We start from the raw sequence: 16667 nt of genomic DNA, 5'->3' as shown, positions 1-16667 counted from the left end.
CACCCTAGAAGGCAGCTAATTCCAAAAACCAAATACCTTATTTGAAAAATATAATTTTCTAAACTGCATACGACTTCTACTCTGCAAAAAGTTACACTTATACTCCTTGTCTTATTGTTTTCACTGCTAAATATAGATAAAAGTTTTAAGGATCGATATTATCACTACCCTTAAAATTATTAAACGCCTAAATGAAATCACATCTGTCCCTGCTTCTCTTCAGAGGAAACAAGTTCAGAGAATTTAATGTGTCCTCGTAGGACAATTCTACCATCCCAGGTATTTTGTTAGTGTCTTTTCTCCGAATCTTCTACAGTAATTCAAGCTTCTTCTCGACGAAGAGGTACCAAAATATATACAGTGGTATAAATGCAACGTTGTAAGTGATATATATTTTGAAATAATAATAACCCTTGTCTTGTATTCAATGTTTCTACAGATGCTATTCAAAATCCTATTAACCTTACTGCTGGCAACAATACATTATTCAAATGACTTAAGTGGTTTTTCTTTCACAACACCAAGATCTTTCTCTTTAACTACAGTATTTAATGTATTCCTCTTTAAATTGTAACAATAATTTGAATTATAAACACATACATACATCACATGTGGACATTTAAACATCATCTGTTATGTATTAGCCCAATGCATCAAATTTATCTAAATTTTCCTCCAAGCCTGCTGCATCTCTGATACAATTAGCCATCCCAAAAAATCTTAACATCATCTTCAAACCTCAAACTTTTGTTAGTCATTTTAGAGTCAATGTGATTAATAAGTCACAAACAGCAAGAGAATCACTACAAAACCCTGAGGCACAACACTTGTAGCTGTGATTCACTTGTTACTCTTCCATATTTTCTGTTCTCCAGTCAATATTCTAGATAATATAATAACATTTGTCCCACACCCACAGATAAATCAAAGCCATGTAATATTTGTAATTCTGTACTTTTCTGATTACTTATCGTCATTCACAATTATAGTTTCCTAGGGCGATAGCACACTGATTGTAGCTGACGAATAATAATAATATCTTGTATTCACGCATTGAAAAATTTGCATAATTTGTATAAAAGCAAACGATCCCTTGGAAACAATAGTGTCAATTGTTAGTATTACACACACACCTAGTACATTGTTTATTCCTACACACAAGAACGTTCTACAAATTTCAAGAGGAGGCAGGACTGCACAATATCTATTTAAGAATATACATGTGAAGGGACCTCCCATGGAAGGTTCTATTCTTTTAGTTTACCTCTTCTGGGATCTAAACATTCACCCACGTGTTTGCTGTGCATGGTGACCTGTGAAGGGAAGGAGAGGATCCTGGTGTTTGAGGGGTCCAACCCTAAAACACCACTTTAGCCTTGAATTCCTGTAGACGGGAATGAATTGGGGTGAATCTGCAGGTTCATTTGGGCTAGGGTAAACCAAGTACCAGTGTTGGATGTTCTCAACAGGTGTTGTTGACATTCTATCTGATGCTGGTGTTTGGGTATAGAACTCACAAAATCCTGGCATTGCTGCAGTGTCCTTGTTCGCCATTGTAGTACGTCCATGGTGGGTGCGGATCAGTGGGCACCAAAATATTTCTTTTTTACTGAGGATCTTCCAAATAAAAACTTAAATAAAATAGTAAAAAACAGTCCATAGGTAAAAGACCACGTCTTGAAGATTTTGAGCTGCAGTCATCAACATCTGTAACATCTGTTGAACCACATTTTCTTATGCTAAATTCTCTTAAAGACAAACCTTAAGGGAAAATGTTTTCCATTTTCATTCAGAAGGAAATAGAGGGATTTTCTGGCTCTCCAAAGTCAGTAAAGAAGCTTCGATCTGGTGACATATTGATGAAAATTTCCACATCTCAACACAGTGAACTCCTATTGCATTCAAAGGCGATAGGGGATATACTTATTGAGGTTACACCTCATGCTACTTTAAATTCCTCACGAGGAGTTATTGTTGAGAGGGATTTGAAGAACATCCTCGAGTCGGAAATTTTCGCTAGTTTCTCCACCCAAGGAGTTTCTGCAGTGAGGTGTATATCCACTTGCATTCTGACATTTACATCACCACGTCCACCTTCCACCGTCAAACAGGTGATCTTAATTACAGGGTGCGGCCATACATTCCAAACACTTTCAAATGTCTCCAGTGTCAGTAGTTCGATCACTCGAAGACATCATATCGCAGTTCCTTGACGTGTGCTCGTTGGGTGGCAAGGACCACTATGCTTATGAGTGTAAAACAGACCCTCGTTGCACCAATTGCAATGGCTCTTACACATCTGCTGCACTTCGTTCCACTACTACAGTGGGAGTACAGACGAATCTTTCTGTACTTCGAAAAGAATCGTTCTCAAATCAAATGAAAAGCCTTTAGACCTCCATAGTTAAAAAAGTTGATGAATCAACTTCAACACGCATTTCCGTCTGTAAAATACATTCCAGCAAATCCTAAAATACATTTTCTTTGGTTCCAGGGACGGGCATTTTCTCGGGAGCATCTTCTTTTCCCACATCAAGATGCAAGACGATCATCGTTCACGTCCCCAGTCTCTGGAATCCTCTTCCAATTGCAAAGATCTGCCCAATCGAACCAGGGTAGGATTCATGAATAAAGATAGTAAAGAGAAAAGACGTGGTCGTAAACGGAAGGGTTCTCCACCCAATTTACCTACACATAAATAAAAATGTGCCTAATTGATACAATGGAACTGCCAAGGTTTACGTTCTAATCTAAATGACATCAAAACACTGATTGCTTTCTAACATCCTATATGTCTTCCCTTAGTGGAAAGAGTTCTGAAACATGTTAATAAAGTCACCTTTCGGCAAATTTCTTTGTACATAAATGTCAGGCTTTGTGATGAACGAGTGTGTGGAGAGGTGGCACTGTTGGTTGATTAGCATGTGACCACCTTATATTTGCTACTCAACACAACCAAACTTGGAGGCCGTAACCATCCATGTTTCCTTAGATCGTACCATCACTGTTTGTTCTCTCTACCTGTCACCTGGAGAGACCTATGATCAATCATACCTTGATTCTCTCATTGAATATTTGCTGTCTCCCTTTTTAATTCTGGGGTACTTTAATGGAATCATTTCCTCTGTGGAAACAAGTGCTGATATTGATAGGAGGGGTTGCTCTGTTGAGTGTATGCTCTCTGATCACAACCCTTCTCTTTTCAATACTCCACCGTAGACCATCTTATTTGACTTGAAACATCACTCAAAGAAGCCTTTCTCAAATGACAACACCTTATATTAATATTCTTTGACACTGAGAAGACTTATGATACAACATGGAGGTATGGCATTTTGCGAGACTTCCATATATATATGGGTTACTTGGCCATTAGCCCATTTTATTAAAAATGTTTCAATGGACAAGAGATTCCAAGTTAGTTGGGGTTCGACACTTTCCCGTTCTTTTCTACAAGAACCGTGATCCCTCAGTGCTGTGTTTTGAGTGTCACACTTTTCAGTATAAAGATTAATGCCATCACTGAATAACCTCTTCTTACTGTTTCAAACGCTATCTATGTTGACGACTTTCACATCTCATGTTTATCATCGAATATGAGGTATATTGAGTAGCAGCGACAGGCTGCCCTCATTCGCGCCCTGAAGTGTACCACAGCAAACAGTTTTAACTTCATTCTCTCTAAAACCGTTTGCATGCACTTTTGCCGCCAATGGGGTATTCACCCTGATCCTGGACTCTGTATTGGTGAATTTGTGCTGCCTGTGGTCCCTGAGACAAAGTTCTTGGTGTTTATCTTTGACTGTAAGCTGATTATTATACCACACATCAAGCAGCTATGGGTTAAATGTACAAGAGCACTGAACATCCTCTGTGTCCTCTCTTCCCCCACTTGGGAAGCGGATCGATGTTCTATGCTAAACTCGACTATGGTTCACTGGTTGTGGTTTACATTTAGAAGTCTTAAATGAAGGATACGTAGAAACAAATGTTTTACACAGATAAATACACACACAACCCTCGTAGTTAACTTTCCATCGTTGTTTAAAATTTAAAAACCAAATATGAAATAACTAGAATAAAACAATTATAGTTTAGATTTCTTCTTATAGTATCCTTCATTTAAACTCCTTAACGCACGAGGTAGAACGTTAAAGCAAAAGAGCCACTGAAGTGATGGTTTAATGTGACAAATGGAAGTTTGTGTCCAGTTCGACACAAGTCTGTTCTGTCATCTAGATTCGGTTTCTTAAACAGGAGATACGACTTTGTTCATATCCAAATGTAGGCCAAATCAAGTAATATAAAGCGTATATAGAAAAGTTTTGCGAGTGTTAGAATAACGTCGAATTTACGAAGAGAAAGTTATTTGAAGAATATATTAGGAATTGAAAAGATTAGAGATCAGCGAGTTACTGTTGTTAAAACATATTCCCAATACGGTGAAGTAAAATTATCCAGATATGCAGGTAGTATGTTTATTAAATAAGTTAAGTGAATAAAGATATTTTATCGTTGATACACGTAATGCATGGACTACACAATCTTCAGTTAGACATCCTATATAGCCAGACTTTGGTGATTCAGAAGTACAATATTTATCAATATTTCCAAAAACTCCTGAAGCCCAGAAGAGAGGAAATAAAAAGGTTCGAAGTGGTTGACATTAAGATTGAACGTGTAAAATTCCTATGAATAATTAATAACGTAGAATGCGTAAATTGTATACAATAGCATTGGCTTATCCTGATTAAACCACCAATACCTGAATATTGTTATTACCTAAAGTCATAAATATACTCACTCTCTAAGAGAATACGTGTAACACTGAAACAGAGTTCATGGAAACGATTTATAAATGTTCTATATAAAAAAAAGACTTAGAATAATATATTTTATTTTAAAACTACTGTTTTGATTAGTGAAAATATTTTAAGGTGTTTTGAGGATGGAAAATAGCAGGTTTAGATTTAGAATAATATCAATTCCAAGATAATTTTAATTTCGTTAATGGAAAGATTTAACTGTAAAATATACTCTTCATTAAAATATACCCAAACATTGGAGAAAGGGCTACACAAGTAATTTGCGATAACGGAGTGGTTAATTTATAGAAGTTAGAGACAATTATATGTTATTACATTTTGTGTTATCTTGTAGCAAAGCCACATCGGGCTGTCTGCTGAGCCCACCAAGGGGAATCGAGCCCTTGATTGTAGAATTGTAAATTTGTAGACTTACCACTGTACTAGCGAAGGGCGTGTTGTAACATAAAATTACTTACGACTAGGTTTAACTAAGTGCAATCCGTATTTCTGTACATTCTCCCCGACATTTTAATTCTTCACCATATATTTTAGGTAAACCAACTCTTTATTATACGTATTGCATATCGTAATCTGCATAACAAAGTACTTACTCCCACACTTACATGCTGGATCAAATATTATTAAGGTTAACAATTGCAAATACTTAATTATTGAATTTTGAACTTAAAAAAATTTCACAATACAAAGAGAAAAAAGGAATTAAATCATACAAACAATGTAACCATAACGGTTTATAAACAATTACATTGCACATTTTAACATGACAGGAAAAAAGATAAACCCAATGAAAAAGAACGTAAACACAAATGTTCAGCAAAATTTATATTTTGAAACATGTTAAACACGTAGAAACGTTCTCTCACTGGTAGAAGATTATGAACAACGCATCAGTTGAAGGCTACTAAATACCTATCTAAATGGCGCATCGTCATCCGTCCCAAATAACACCACATGAAAGACCAGGATGATAATTTTCTATCCCGTAAGTGCAATATGGGGCCAGTAAACGATACAGAGAACGGGAGTCCAGGACCAGGAAAAATTATAAGACATGGCCCGACAGCGGCGAATCGCAGCAACAGCGTCAGTTTACCATATTAAAGGAAATATTCTTTTATTGATCACTTTAACCCTGCTAAACAAGTCTGCAGGTCTATAGCAATAGTCTTGAACTGTCGAATTGACACTTTGCATAACCTCCTCAAAGGCAGCTTTGGGATACATAAGGAGGTGAATCCCAAAGCACTTGACTGGAGGGAACGTCACTGCCTGACTAAATGGAGGGTCTGCAGATTAGGCCCACGTGCCCAACCACAGAGCTTTGGTTTTGGCATAAATTAGCTGAGCTGCTCTGGTTTAGGAGTATTTCTAACAATATTCTGTGCTGAACTCAAAATTCAGATCATCTGATCGACTAACATATTTGATGGTCACCTCACAGGACAAAGAGATACCATACACCAAAACAGTGTATAACATGCTGAAAAATAGGCACTTTGTCACTGGTGTATACAAAGAAGGCGATAGTAGAAACTGAGTTATGTGAAAGGAAGCCATCAAGTATCCATTCACTAAAACTCTGGTAGAAGATGACGGGTGAAAGGTTCTTAAATAATGGACAAAAACTGGAGGAAAACCCGTACCTCTTCTAAACATACCAAAAACATTACGGTGGACTCAATCAAATATCTCACTCTGATCAAGCGAAACAAATATTACCGGGATGTTTCTATATCTCATGTAATGAAACAGGTCAAGTAAAAGTATCAAAATTTGCTTAGCGTATTCCAAGCTTATATCCTCTTGCATTCTCTCAATGTCCGAAAACATCCAACATCCAGATACTTTTCTTTAAAATTAAACTGATCTAAAATGATCCTCAAGATATTTATTTAAAAATTAAACTTAGATAATTATCTTAATAATTAACATCTAGAAATTATTCTTGAAAATTTGCCTCCTTATAGTTTAGTAAAAATTAATCTCTGAAACATTTTATTAAAAATTAATCTCTTGATAATTGTCCCAAAAATTGACGTCCAGATTATTTTTAAAAATTTTACCCTTCTTTAAAATTAACCTGATATATAAATTGACCCCAAGATGTTTTCAAAGAAAAATTAAACTTTAAATAAGTTTCTTAATAATCAACCTCCAAAAATTTTTTTTTATAAATTAGCCTACTAATAGTTTAGTAAAATTAACCTCTGAAACATTTCGCTAAAAGTTTAACCTCGGAATTATTTCCACAAAAATTAACATCCAAATTACATTCTAAAAATTAACATCCGGATGTTTTCCTTAAATTAATCTTCAGAAATTTTTCTTTAAGATTAACCTTCAGAAATTTTTTTAAAAACTTAACTTGTAATACTTTTCTAAAGGTGGTTAATGCATTCCATTTCTAATCTGAAGGTCGCCGGTTGAAATCTCCATTACACCAAACATGTTCACCCATTCTGGCGTGGGAACGTTATTGGTAAAATGTTAGCGTGTTTTCTTATAGCAAAGCCACATGAAGTTATCTGCTGAGCTAACTGAGGGAATGGAACCGCTGATTTTAGCATTGTAAATCTGATCTACTAGCAGGGTACTCCTTGGTAAAGGAATAGCACAAGATTTAGCAACTGGTGGTTGTGTGTCGCTGCCTTTCTACCAGTCTTACCCTGCTAAATCAGAGGCAACGAGTACAGATTGTACTAATGTAGCTTTGTATAAAATTAGGATATTTTTCTTAAAAATTAAGTGGAGGGTAAATTTCTTTAAAAACGAAGTTCTACGTATTTTTTTTTAAAATGTAACGTCCAGATAATTCTCTTTAAAATAACTTCTGGGTAAGGTACTTTAAATTGTTTGTTTTTGAATTTCGCACAAAGCTACTCGAAAGCTATCTTTGCTAGCCGTCCCTAATTTAGCAGTGTAAGACTAGAGGGAAGGCAGCTAGTCATCACCTCCCACCGCCAACCTTTGAACTAATTTTTACCAACGAATAGTGGGATTAACCGCCACATTATAATGCTCCCACGGCTGAAAAGGCAACCGTGTTTGGCGCGACGGGTATGCGAATCCGCGATCCTCAGATTACGAGTCGTACGCCTTAACATCTTTGGCCATGCCAGGCCAGTTACTTTATACTTAATCTCATATAAAAATTAACTTTGAGGTACCTTTCTTTAAAATTCACCTCTAAGTTATTTTTTTTCAAAGAAATCCTCTAAAAGTAACCTCCAGATAAATCTTTGAAACGTAACTTTCGGGTAATTTTCTTAAAATTACACATCAATTATTTTTTTGAAAATTACACTTTAGGTAATTGTTAAAAGTATTACCTTATAAAAAATTACCTCAAGATAGTTTTCTTTAAAATTAATATCTATATAATTCTCTTTAAATTTAATTTCATGGAAGTAATATTTTAGTTACTTTCTTAAACGATAACTGCCATTTAAATTTCTTACAAAAGAGCTTACAAATAATTTTCGTAACATAACCACTTCCCAGTGGCTCAGCGATATGTCTGCGGACTTTCAACACTAAAAATCGGGTTTCAATAGCCTTGGTGAACACAACAAGCCCATAGCGTAGCTTTGCGCTCAACTCAAAACAACAAGAATCTAAAATTAACCTCAAGATATATTTAAATTTTGGGTAATTTTTCTAAAAATTAACTTCCGGGTAATTTCAAAAACTATATCCAGGTAATTTTCTCTAAAACTTAACGTCATAGAAAAATGAATTTCTGGTTAAATTTCATGAAAATTAACCTCCAGATAATTTACTTAAAAATTAACTTTTGTTAAATTTTCCTCAAATTTACTTCCTTGTATTTTTTAAATTAATATCAGAGTACATTACTTAAAATAAACCTCATATAAAAATTTACTTCCAGATAATGTTCTTAAAAATTAAACTCCCAGTAATTTTCTTAAACATGAGATACAATGTATTTTTTTTACAATTAATCTCCTTTTAAAAGGAACCTCCAGATATTTTTTTAAAATTAAATTCCAGAAAATGCGCCCCCCAGTGGCTCAGTGGTATGTCTGCGGACTTACAACGCTAAAAACCGGGTTTCGATACCCGTGGTGAGCAGAGTACAGATAGCCCATTGTATAGCTTTTGTGCTTGATTCAAAACAACAACAATAACCAGAAAATTTTCTGAAAATTACACACTCGGTAATTTCAAAGTTCAAAATGAAATACATTGGGTTGCACTTACGAAAGATATCACTTTCTTCCTTATCAGTAGCTTATTAATTATCTGATCTTCACATCTACTGGCAATGCCAAAAATGGTACGGACACAACACCAGAACATAGTTGTTCTGAAGTTTATGGAACTAATACTTACCATCCAAGGTAGCAGATGGCCCTAGTGTTCTTGGAGGCATGAGAAACTTCATTTCCCTTTGCTAAAGAATTGGTGTTAGACTGTTCACACGATTTATTTAAAACTAGCAAATCTGTTACTTATTCTCTGCGGCAAATTTATGTCCCTTAAATAGAGAAATCATGGGCATCCTCAAGTATCTGAGGCTTCAATGTTGCCATAGTATTACATTCTGGTTACTGTTGTAGGTGAAGGTATATAGCAGGAATCTGTAAGGAACAATGACTGAAGCCTGAGGCTTTTGCTTTTCAGAAAGATATAGAAAAACTAACGAAAGACATTAACGTAGATAGCAGAAATCTGGATACAAGTGCTGAGATTGCCAGATGTGTAGAAGCAAATACTTAGTTACTGAATTGGGTCCGGACAATTAGTGGATGTAGGGTAGTTATGTTTAATTATACCAATTCTCTCTGAAAGAATCTTTGCACATCAAACTCAAGGATTTCACGATTTCCCCTCCAACATATCTGTGCTTAATTAAACCAGCTGTTTGTAGACATGCTGCCATTGTTGTCTATAGCAGACAAGGTAACACCTTATGCCAAACAGCAAATAGCTTCGTCTGTAGCCTGCTATCTGGTTGCCATACAGATAGTGTGAAGTTCTAGTATGAAGGCGTTGGAAAATACTTCTTGGTTTATACAATGTCCAACGTATTGGATAAGACATGCACAGTCACCTTTAGCGAATAATCCTTGGACTTGCTTTTGTCGCCTTCTCATAGGAATTTTCTTCCATTTACAATTTGTATAACATCTGCATGGTTTATAAGATCTCCTCAGATGGTTCATATTTCGAGACCCCCTCTGCCTATTACAGTTACATACACCACATTTTGAAAACATAAGAATACAACAAATTCCCAAAACAAAATACCTCTTATTTAATATTTGTATTAAGAATAATTACAACAATAATACTTAGGATGAGAGCATATTTACACTTCTTAGCAGCATTAGCACGTTCATTAGTTGTTGTTGAAATCTTATTTGAGGAGTCTAGACTCTTTACAAAATCAGCAAGTCCTCATAAGTCAGGTATATTGGCCAAAATGTTCAATTTACCCCATAATATTTCAAATGTTTTTGTTCTTTTCTATTTAAACTAACTACAATTCACTTCTTGAGTATCTTGTGGTTTTGGGAAGGTCTCCAAATTTAAAACAGCTCAATGACAGGCTGGTCTATATAAGATTTTAGAACAGGATGTATCATAATTCATCTCTACGTCAAGTGTTTGGTTTAATGATTTTAGTCGTATTTCACATTCAAATGTTGGTCTTTAAATGATAAGAAAAAAGAAATTTTATTATTAAACATAAACTGAAGTAGGTTTCAAAAGGGTTAGTTTTATTTCGTTTAACGTTTCATTCGTCATACGCAATTCATACGTAACCAACTTAATCGCCTTTGACAGAATAGAAAAAAATGTTTCAAATAAGTTACACAAAGATGTGAAATTCGTCAAAATTACTCTGTGGATCTAATAAACTTTTACCATATTATCATATTATCAAAAAATAACAATAGCTAAACATATGGAGAATGAGCAAAAAATATTGTACCCTCCCATGAAAATGTTGTTAATTTTTTCCATCTTCTATTAGAAAACATAAGAATAAGTTTCTCTGCAATTGTGGAGTCATTAAAACATATCTTACAAATATGAGAATGCATGGGCTTAGTTAAACCAATTAATGAAATATTTCAAGCCAAATACGTAACATTACCTTTTTGTATTACTTAAAAAGGTGGTCAGTGAATCATTCATTGAAAACATACAATGTCCACTATATATTTACCTGCAAAACTGGTTTTCGTTATTTTGAGTTTCATTTTATGTTAGATTATTAAAAAGTAATTACTTTGGATTGTCTTCAACAATAACATCATCCTTAGACGAAAGAGAGGTCACCTTGCTAACCATCTTGGGTTTATCAACAACTTTCCCCAAACCAAATCGTTTCCCAACAGCCATGTTACACCTTTAATGGCAGAGTAGGTCTTACTCCAACAACAACTGGTCCCGAAAATAGGTCTGATGTTAAACAAATGTTATAAAGAAGAAAATTAACAAATATACCTTTAATGCCCTGAGAAATAACAGACTCATCAGTAGCAGAACTGGAAGTTAAAGGCAGTATACCTTCTAACAATAATGGTTTAGTTGTGTCATTATCACGTAAAATACGTATGGGCATGGGTTTAGCGGAGACATTTGCCAATAACACAGAACCAACAAACGTAAAAAATCTAAATTTCTACCTAACTACATCAGTTTTTACATCTGTGGCCAAAGAAGCAACATCGGTGGTCTGGTGAATCTATGTCCATATACAGACACAAACCCTTTTGATTTCTCTTGTTCGAACTGCAACAATCAAACATAACAAAAGCAATTTTTACAGAAATGGCAAAGTAAAGAAGAAAACCTTGGTTTGATTTTTGGAATTTTGCACAAAGCTACTCGAGGGTTATCTGTGCTAGCCGTCCCTAATTTAGCAGTGTAAGACTAGAGGGAAGGCAGCCAGTCATCACCACCCACCGCCAACTCTTGCGCTACTCTTTTACCCACGAATAGTGGGATTGATCGTCACATTATAACGCCTCCATGGCTGGGAGGGCGAGCATGTTTGGCGCGACTCGGGCGCGAACCCGCGACCCTCAGATTATGAAGCGCACGCCTTAACGCGCTAGGCCATGGCAGGCAAAGAACAAACCACCTACACAAATATTCCAATAAAACAAAAGAGAAAATGGTAGCCTTCTTTTATAAACAGAACTGAGAAAAGTTTTAAAATATCTCACACTTTTTGGTGATAAACTGAAAAGTAGGAGCAAGTGGTCGAGCTGAGAAGACGTTTTGATATTAAAAGTTTGCAATGACAAGTTTTTCAGTATTTAATACAGCTGATAGTGTCAGCATTTTGAATTTACAATAATTATCTGGTCGGAGAAAAAACTTAAATAATGATTTTAATAAACTATTTGCCATTAAATATAAACCAGCATTCTGTATTGATTCTTTATATTGTTATGAATGAAGCTAGTGTATCACTGTAAACTATCCTTATATAACCAATTCATTGAGCACTTGGTGGTTGTATTATTCTTATCAGACTAATTTGTAAATCTGACGTGAGTGAAAATTTCTAACCATTTGGTAATGTCACTTCACACTTACATGGTAACTTTCACCCTTTTAATTTTGTGTATTAGTTATGTATGCTTTATTTATTAAATTGTCGTTTTGCTTTGTTTATATTGAAACCCGAACTTTCAGCGTTTTAAGCCAACAAACTTGCCACAGAAGGGGTGGACAGGAGTTATTACTATTTTCTGTTACGTTTAACAATAGAAGCTGGATAAACATTAGAAAGTGATACACCTAATACCTGAAGTTACGTGTGTTTTAATCACAAATAGTAGACAGCACAGCGAACACTTTTTCTGGCCAAGTTCAAATTACTTGTGATAAATATTTGGATATATTATTCTTGATACTAATTAGGACATATTTACTGGTGATTGGCTAGAAATAACACATGGTTCGTTGTTGCTCATTTTGCACACGAATCTTGCACTTGGCGAATATAAAAACTTCACTCGCGTGTTTAGTTTGAGTGGAAGTAAGTTTCAATGTCCGATACAATTTGTAAATGCGGAGGTAAGTTGCGTTATTTGTATTACACGATGAAGAAACACACTGTTTGTGATTGAAAATAATTTCGTGTGATAAGAGGATTTTGCCGCAAGTGTGTTTTACTCTAGAAAATTATTCATTCGCGGCTGTTTAATAGACTGAGTATTATTACGTATTTTGTATGTTGGCTTCACATTTTGTGTGTAGCATTAGTTTGGGCCTTTCTTTGTTTAATACTTCGTGATTGAAGAATTTTAATGTTTGTTTATTTGATATTAAACTTGCTAGATAAATCTTGCCATTTATGATTTATTTAATCACCACTTAGTTTTTACGCAGTGAGAAGTTGTTAACTGTAGAATGTATGTCTTATTAAAAATAAATTTTGTGATTACTTTATGACCAGAATTAGCCTTAAACATACAACTTTCACAATGATTTCTATTTAGGTTTCTTCTTTTCCACTGGTTTACTTTTTGTCTAGAAACAAGTATTTTTATTATTGTTATTAAACATTAATACGTTCAACTACTTAATTTTGTATGATTTAAGAAATCGTGACATGATGCATAAATTATTGTAATATGAACTGTTTATTTATTTGTATACTTCTCCCCTTTTTATAAATATCAACTGAACGGTTTGATGCATGACTTTGTACACGTATTACTATAATAAATCTGCGTAATAGCTATAAACACTTGTACTCTTTCTGTTCTTCAAAGATCAACTGTGCACATGCACTCAGGAGTGCACGTGTGGGAAGGAAGGAGGATGTAAGTGCACCACGTGCAACAAGAAAGACGAAACTGACAGGAGTTGCAAGTGTAAAGGTATTAACAGTTTCTTTACTACACACCAACACGCGCTTAAAATATTAATTGGGCGATGTTATAAAATAACTACATCTTGTTGTAGTAACTACTTTGCTTTTGCTTAGTAATTCTTGCGGCGTGTGCTGCAGTGGACTGATTTTACAATAGTTCTACAGAAAGTAACTTCACTGTCTTCGTTAAGCTAAACGAATAATGCAAAACTCGTAATCGGGCATTTTGAAAACTACTGCTGTACAAGATTGTTCAAATACATGTATGGATACGATATTATAAACATTAATAATTAATGTAAATAACACTATGTGGTAACAAAATATCTGAAATTCCCTGGTCTCTCTTACTGTAAATAATAAACATACTTAATTTATGAAATCAAGTGCACAATATCATCCTGAAGCCTTTTGTTTTTTTAATTTATTCGCATTATCAGCTATGTATATATTTAACAAATCTTAAAATAGAAGAAACTCTACCATACTGATCTCTTCAGATCCTACGTGCACTTGTAGCGACAAATGCACGTGCGGCCAGCAAGACGGATGTAAATGTACTTCGTGCATGAGAAAAGACACCGAGGGATGTACATGCAAGTGTACAGGTATGTAAACTCTTGCTAGTTGTTGAAAAAATATTTAAGAGTGAAATATGACTTATTTGTGCAAATAATAATTATAAAATAACGTTTAATCTTCCTTTACAGAAGGAGAACCCTGCAGTTGTTCGTCCTGCACGTGTAGCAAGGAAAAATGAAGTTTCTATTATCCATTGGGCTGGTTCCTGTTTAAATCCTTTACTAGATTATTCGTTTATTTTTGTTTTTTAAATTGTTTTCAATATTATAGTTTGTTTATTTTTAACATTGTTTAACCCTTTTTTCAAATAAACTATTTTTACAAACAATTCCTTCTATTTTCGGAAGTCCAGAAAATTCGACTGCTAGTGAAGCGTAATTGTTACTTTGTAATTGAACGAACACTCTTACGTTGTAACTATACTTCAAACTCGTTAAATAACCTTGTTTTTTAAGTTGAATCAAGAATTTCTCATTTTTTGCAATAATATGTTTAGGTTTAAGGGAAGTGCTTACCATGAATTTTATTACATATAACAGGTATAGAACTTGTGCTTTAATTTATTGTGATATTACAATCGCCCAATAACGCAGGAACACTTGAAACGCTTTCATAAATTAGTCGGTTGATTACAGTACACCCCTTTAACTTAATTATTAAATATATTTAGGGCCGCGAAGAATCTCGTAGATAAATTACACTTTGTCTCGAATAAATAATGCAAACGAACTGCATGGAGTACGGGAGTGTACATAACGTATAGCTTATATAATATTATGTAGTGACCTATTACCTGTCTGTTTTTAAGTTTCATTTATTGATCCGTTCATCATTCCACAAACAAGAATTATACAATGTATATCTTAAATACTAAAGATGTTTCATGCAAATATCTGTAAGAATATGATACTGTTTTCTACACTCGCTTCTAACGAAATAATAACTGCAGGAAGCACATTGTCAACGAACGAATCTTGCTAACAATCGAGCTACTCCTTGAAATAATATGGCGTTATTAAATAACGCGTAAACAACATCGAATAATTTACAGATCTGCTACATAGAATGCTGCTGTTAAGAGCAGATGCGAAAAAACGAGTTGCTCTTTTGTGACCTGATATTGACTTTTTGTTTTGATATTTAAAATTTTAGGTACTACATTTTCGTATTTTTACCGTTTGAAATATATCTTAACGTTTTCTATTTAGACAAAAAAAAAATAAGATTACAAAACAAATTAGATATGTGCACTTTAGGAACATTGTGAATGTAGCACAAAGGCTGGAATAGGTAGTAACACTTCTATTGATAAGTTTTATTTCTTGTTCTCTGCTTAATTGTTTAATACCACCACTAGCTGTTCTGAGATGCATCTTTATTCAAAGTGGGATTCTCGGGATCAGAATTATAAATAACTTTAATAAAGATAACTACTATTGTCGCGTTCCGAACAAGTCGTTTTTACATTATAAATTAAACTCCGTCCTTGCCATACAATTTCTAACGGAAGAATAACTGAAAACAATATATCATTTGATAGATTAAAACATGAGGTTTCTGAGTCTTTGTGAATAATACAAATCATCTTAACAATTGGCAGTTTATGAAATTCTGACAGTTCGACGGGGAAATTGTTTATATAAACAATTAAATATAAGGCTGTTTATTTTACCCGAATAATATCTGTAATAATTAGTAATTATCGTTAGCTTTTCAATATGTATTAGGTTTTATTTTTAGTGCTGGTCAGGTTTTTAAAATCTAAAACTCTTCAACGGCAGATTAAACTCAGAAGAGATAGTTAGAGAAGTGGTAACAGTCTAATGGGTGATTGGACTTAACATTGGAGCTTCAGATACTTAAGGATGCCGATGAATTTTTCTACTGAAGGGATATAAAGATGTCTCAGAGACTTGGTTCCAGCTGCCTCCAAGAACACGAGGGCCATCTGCAACCTTTAATTGCTAGTATCAGTGCTATAAACTCTGGAACAACTAAGTCCTGGTGTTGTATCAGTACCACCATTACTACTGCCAGTGGATGTATAGACAACACGTAAATAATGAGCTAAAAAGTCTTATCTTTCGTTCGTACAATGTATTGTTGTTTTGACCAGTGCTGTCAAGGAACAAAGGTCAAAAGTGACATTGGACTAAGAACGTGAGTTTAAATAATAAATTTCAGTACTTTAATTTTTTACTAAACGATCGAGGTTTATAGGTCAATAGTATTCGTTTCTCCAAAATCAATATCGGGAGAAGGAAGGCTGTGTGGCTAAACCCTTTTTAGAAGAACAGACTATCACTGTCTGTTTAATTATATCCACCAGTCTTCCTGTTTTATTTATAAATCAATGATTTTTACCACTTTTCAACGTTGTCATTGATTTCAAT

The 16667-nt window shown here is 34.4% G+C and overlaps 2 long non-coding RNA genes across 2 annotated transcripts in view; both read left to right on the top strand.

The window, feature by feature from the left end:
- The window catches only part of LOC143235588 (uncharacterized), a 63589-nt gene extending 48987 nt beyond the window's left edge, over nucleotides 1–14602 (top strand). Inside the window, exons 3-4 of the long non-coding RNA XR_013019332.1 lie at nucleotides 14193–14300; nucleotides 14403–14602. This is a non-coding gene — a long non-coding RNA (uncharacterized LOC143235588). The remainder of the gene's footprint in view (nucleotides 1–14192; nucleotides 14301–14402) is intronic.
- LOC143235586 (uncharacterized) overlaps nucleotides 1–16667 on the top strand; it is a 211195-nt gene that overhangs the window by 87434 nt on the left and 107094 nt on the right. The window lies entirely within an intron of this gene.

This window comes from Tachypleus tridentatus, chromosome 12, assembly GCF_004210375.1.
Source record: "Tachypleus tridentatus isolate NWPU-2018 chromosome 12, ASM421037v1, whole genome shotgun sequence".
In the NCBI taxonomy this organism is placed as follows: Eukaryota; Metazoa; Arthropoda; class Merostomata; order Xiphosura; family Limulidae; genus Tachypleus; species Tachypleus tridentatus.
This window is presented reverse-complemented; position numbering and strand designations above follow the sequence as displayed.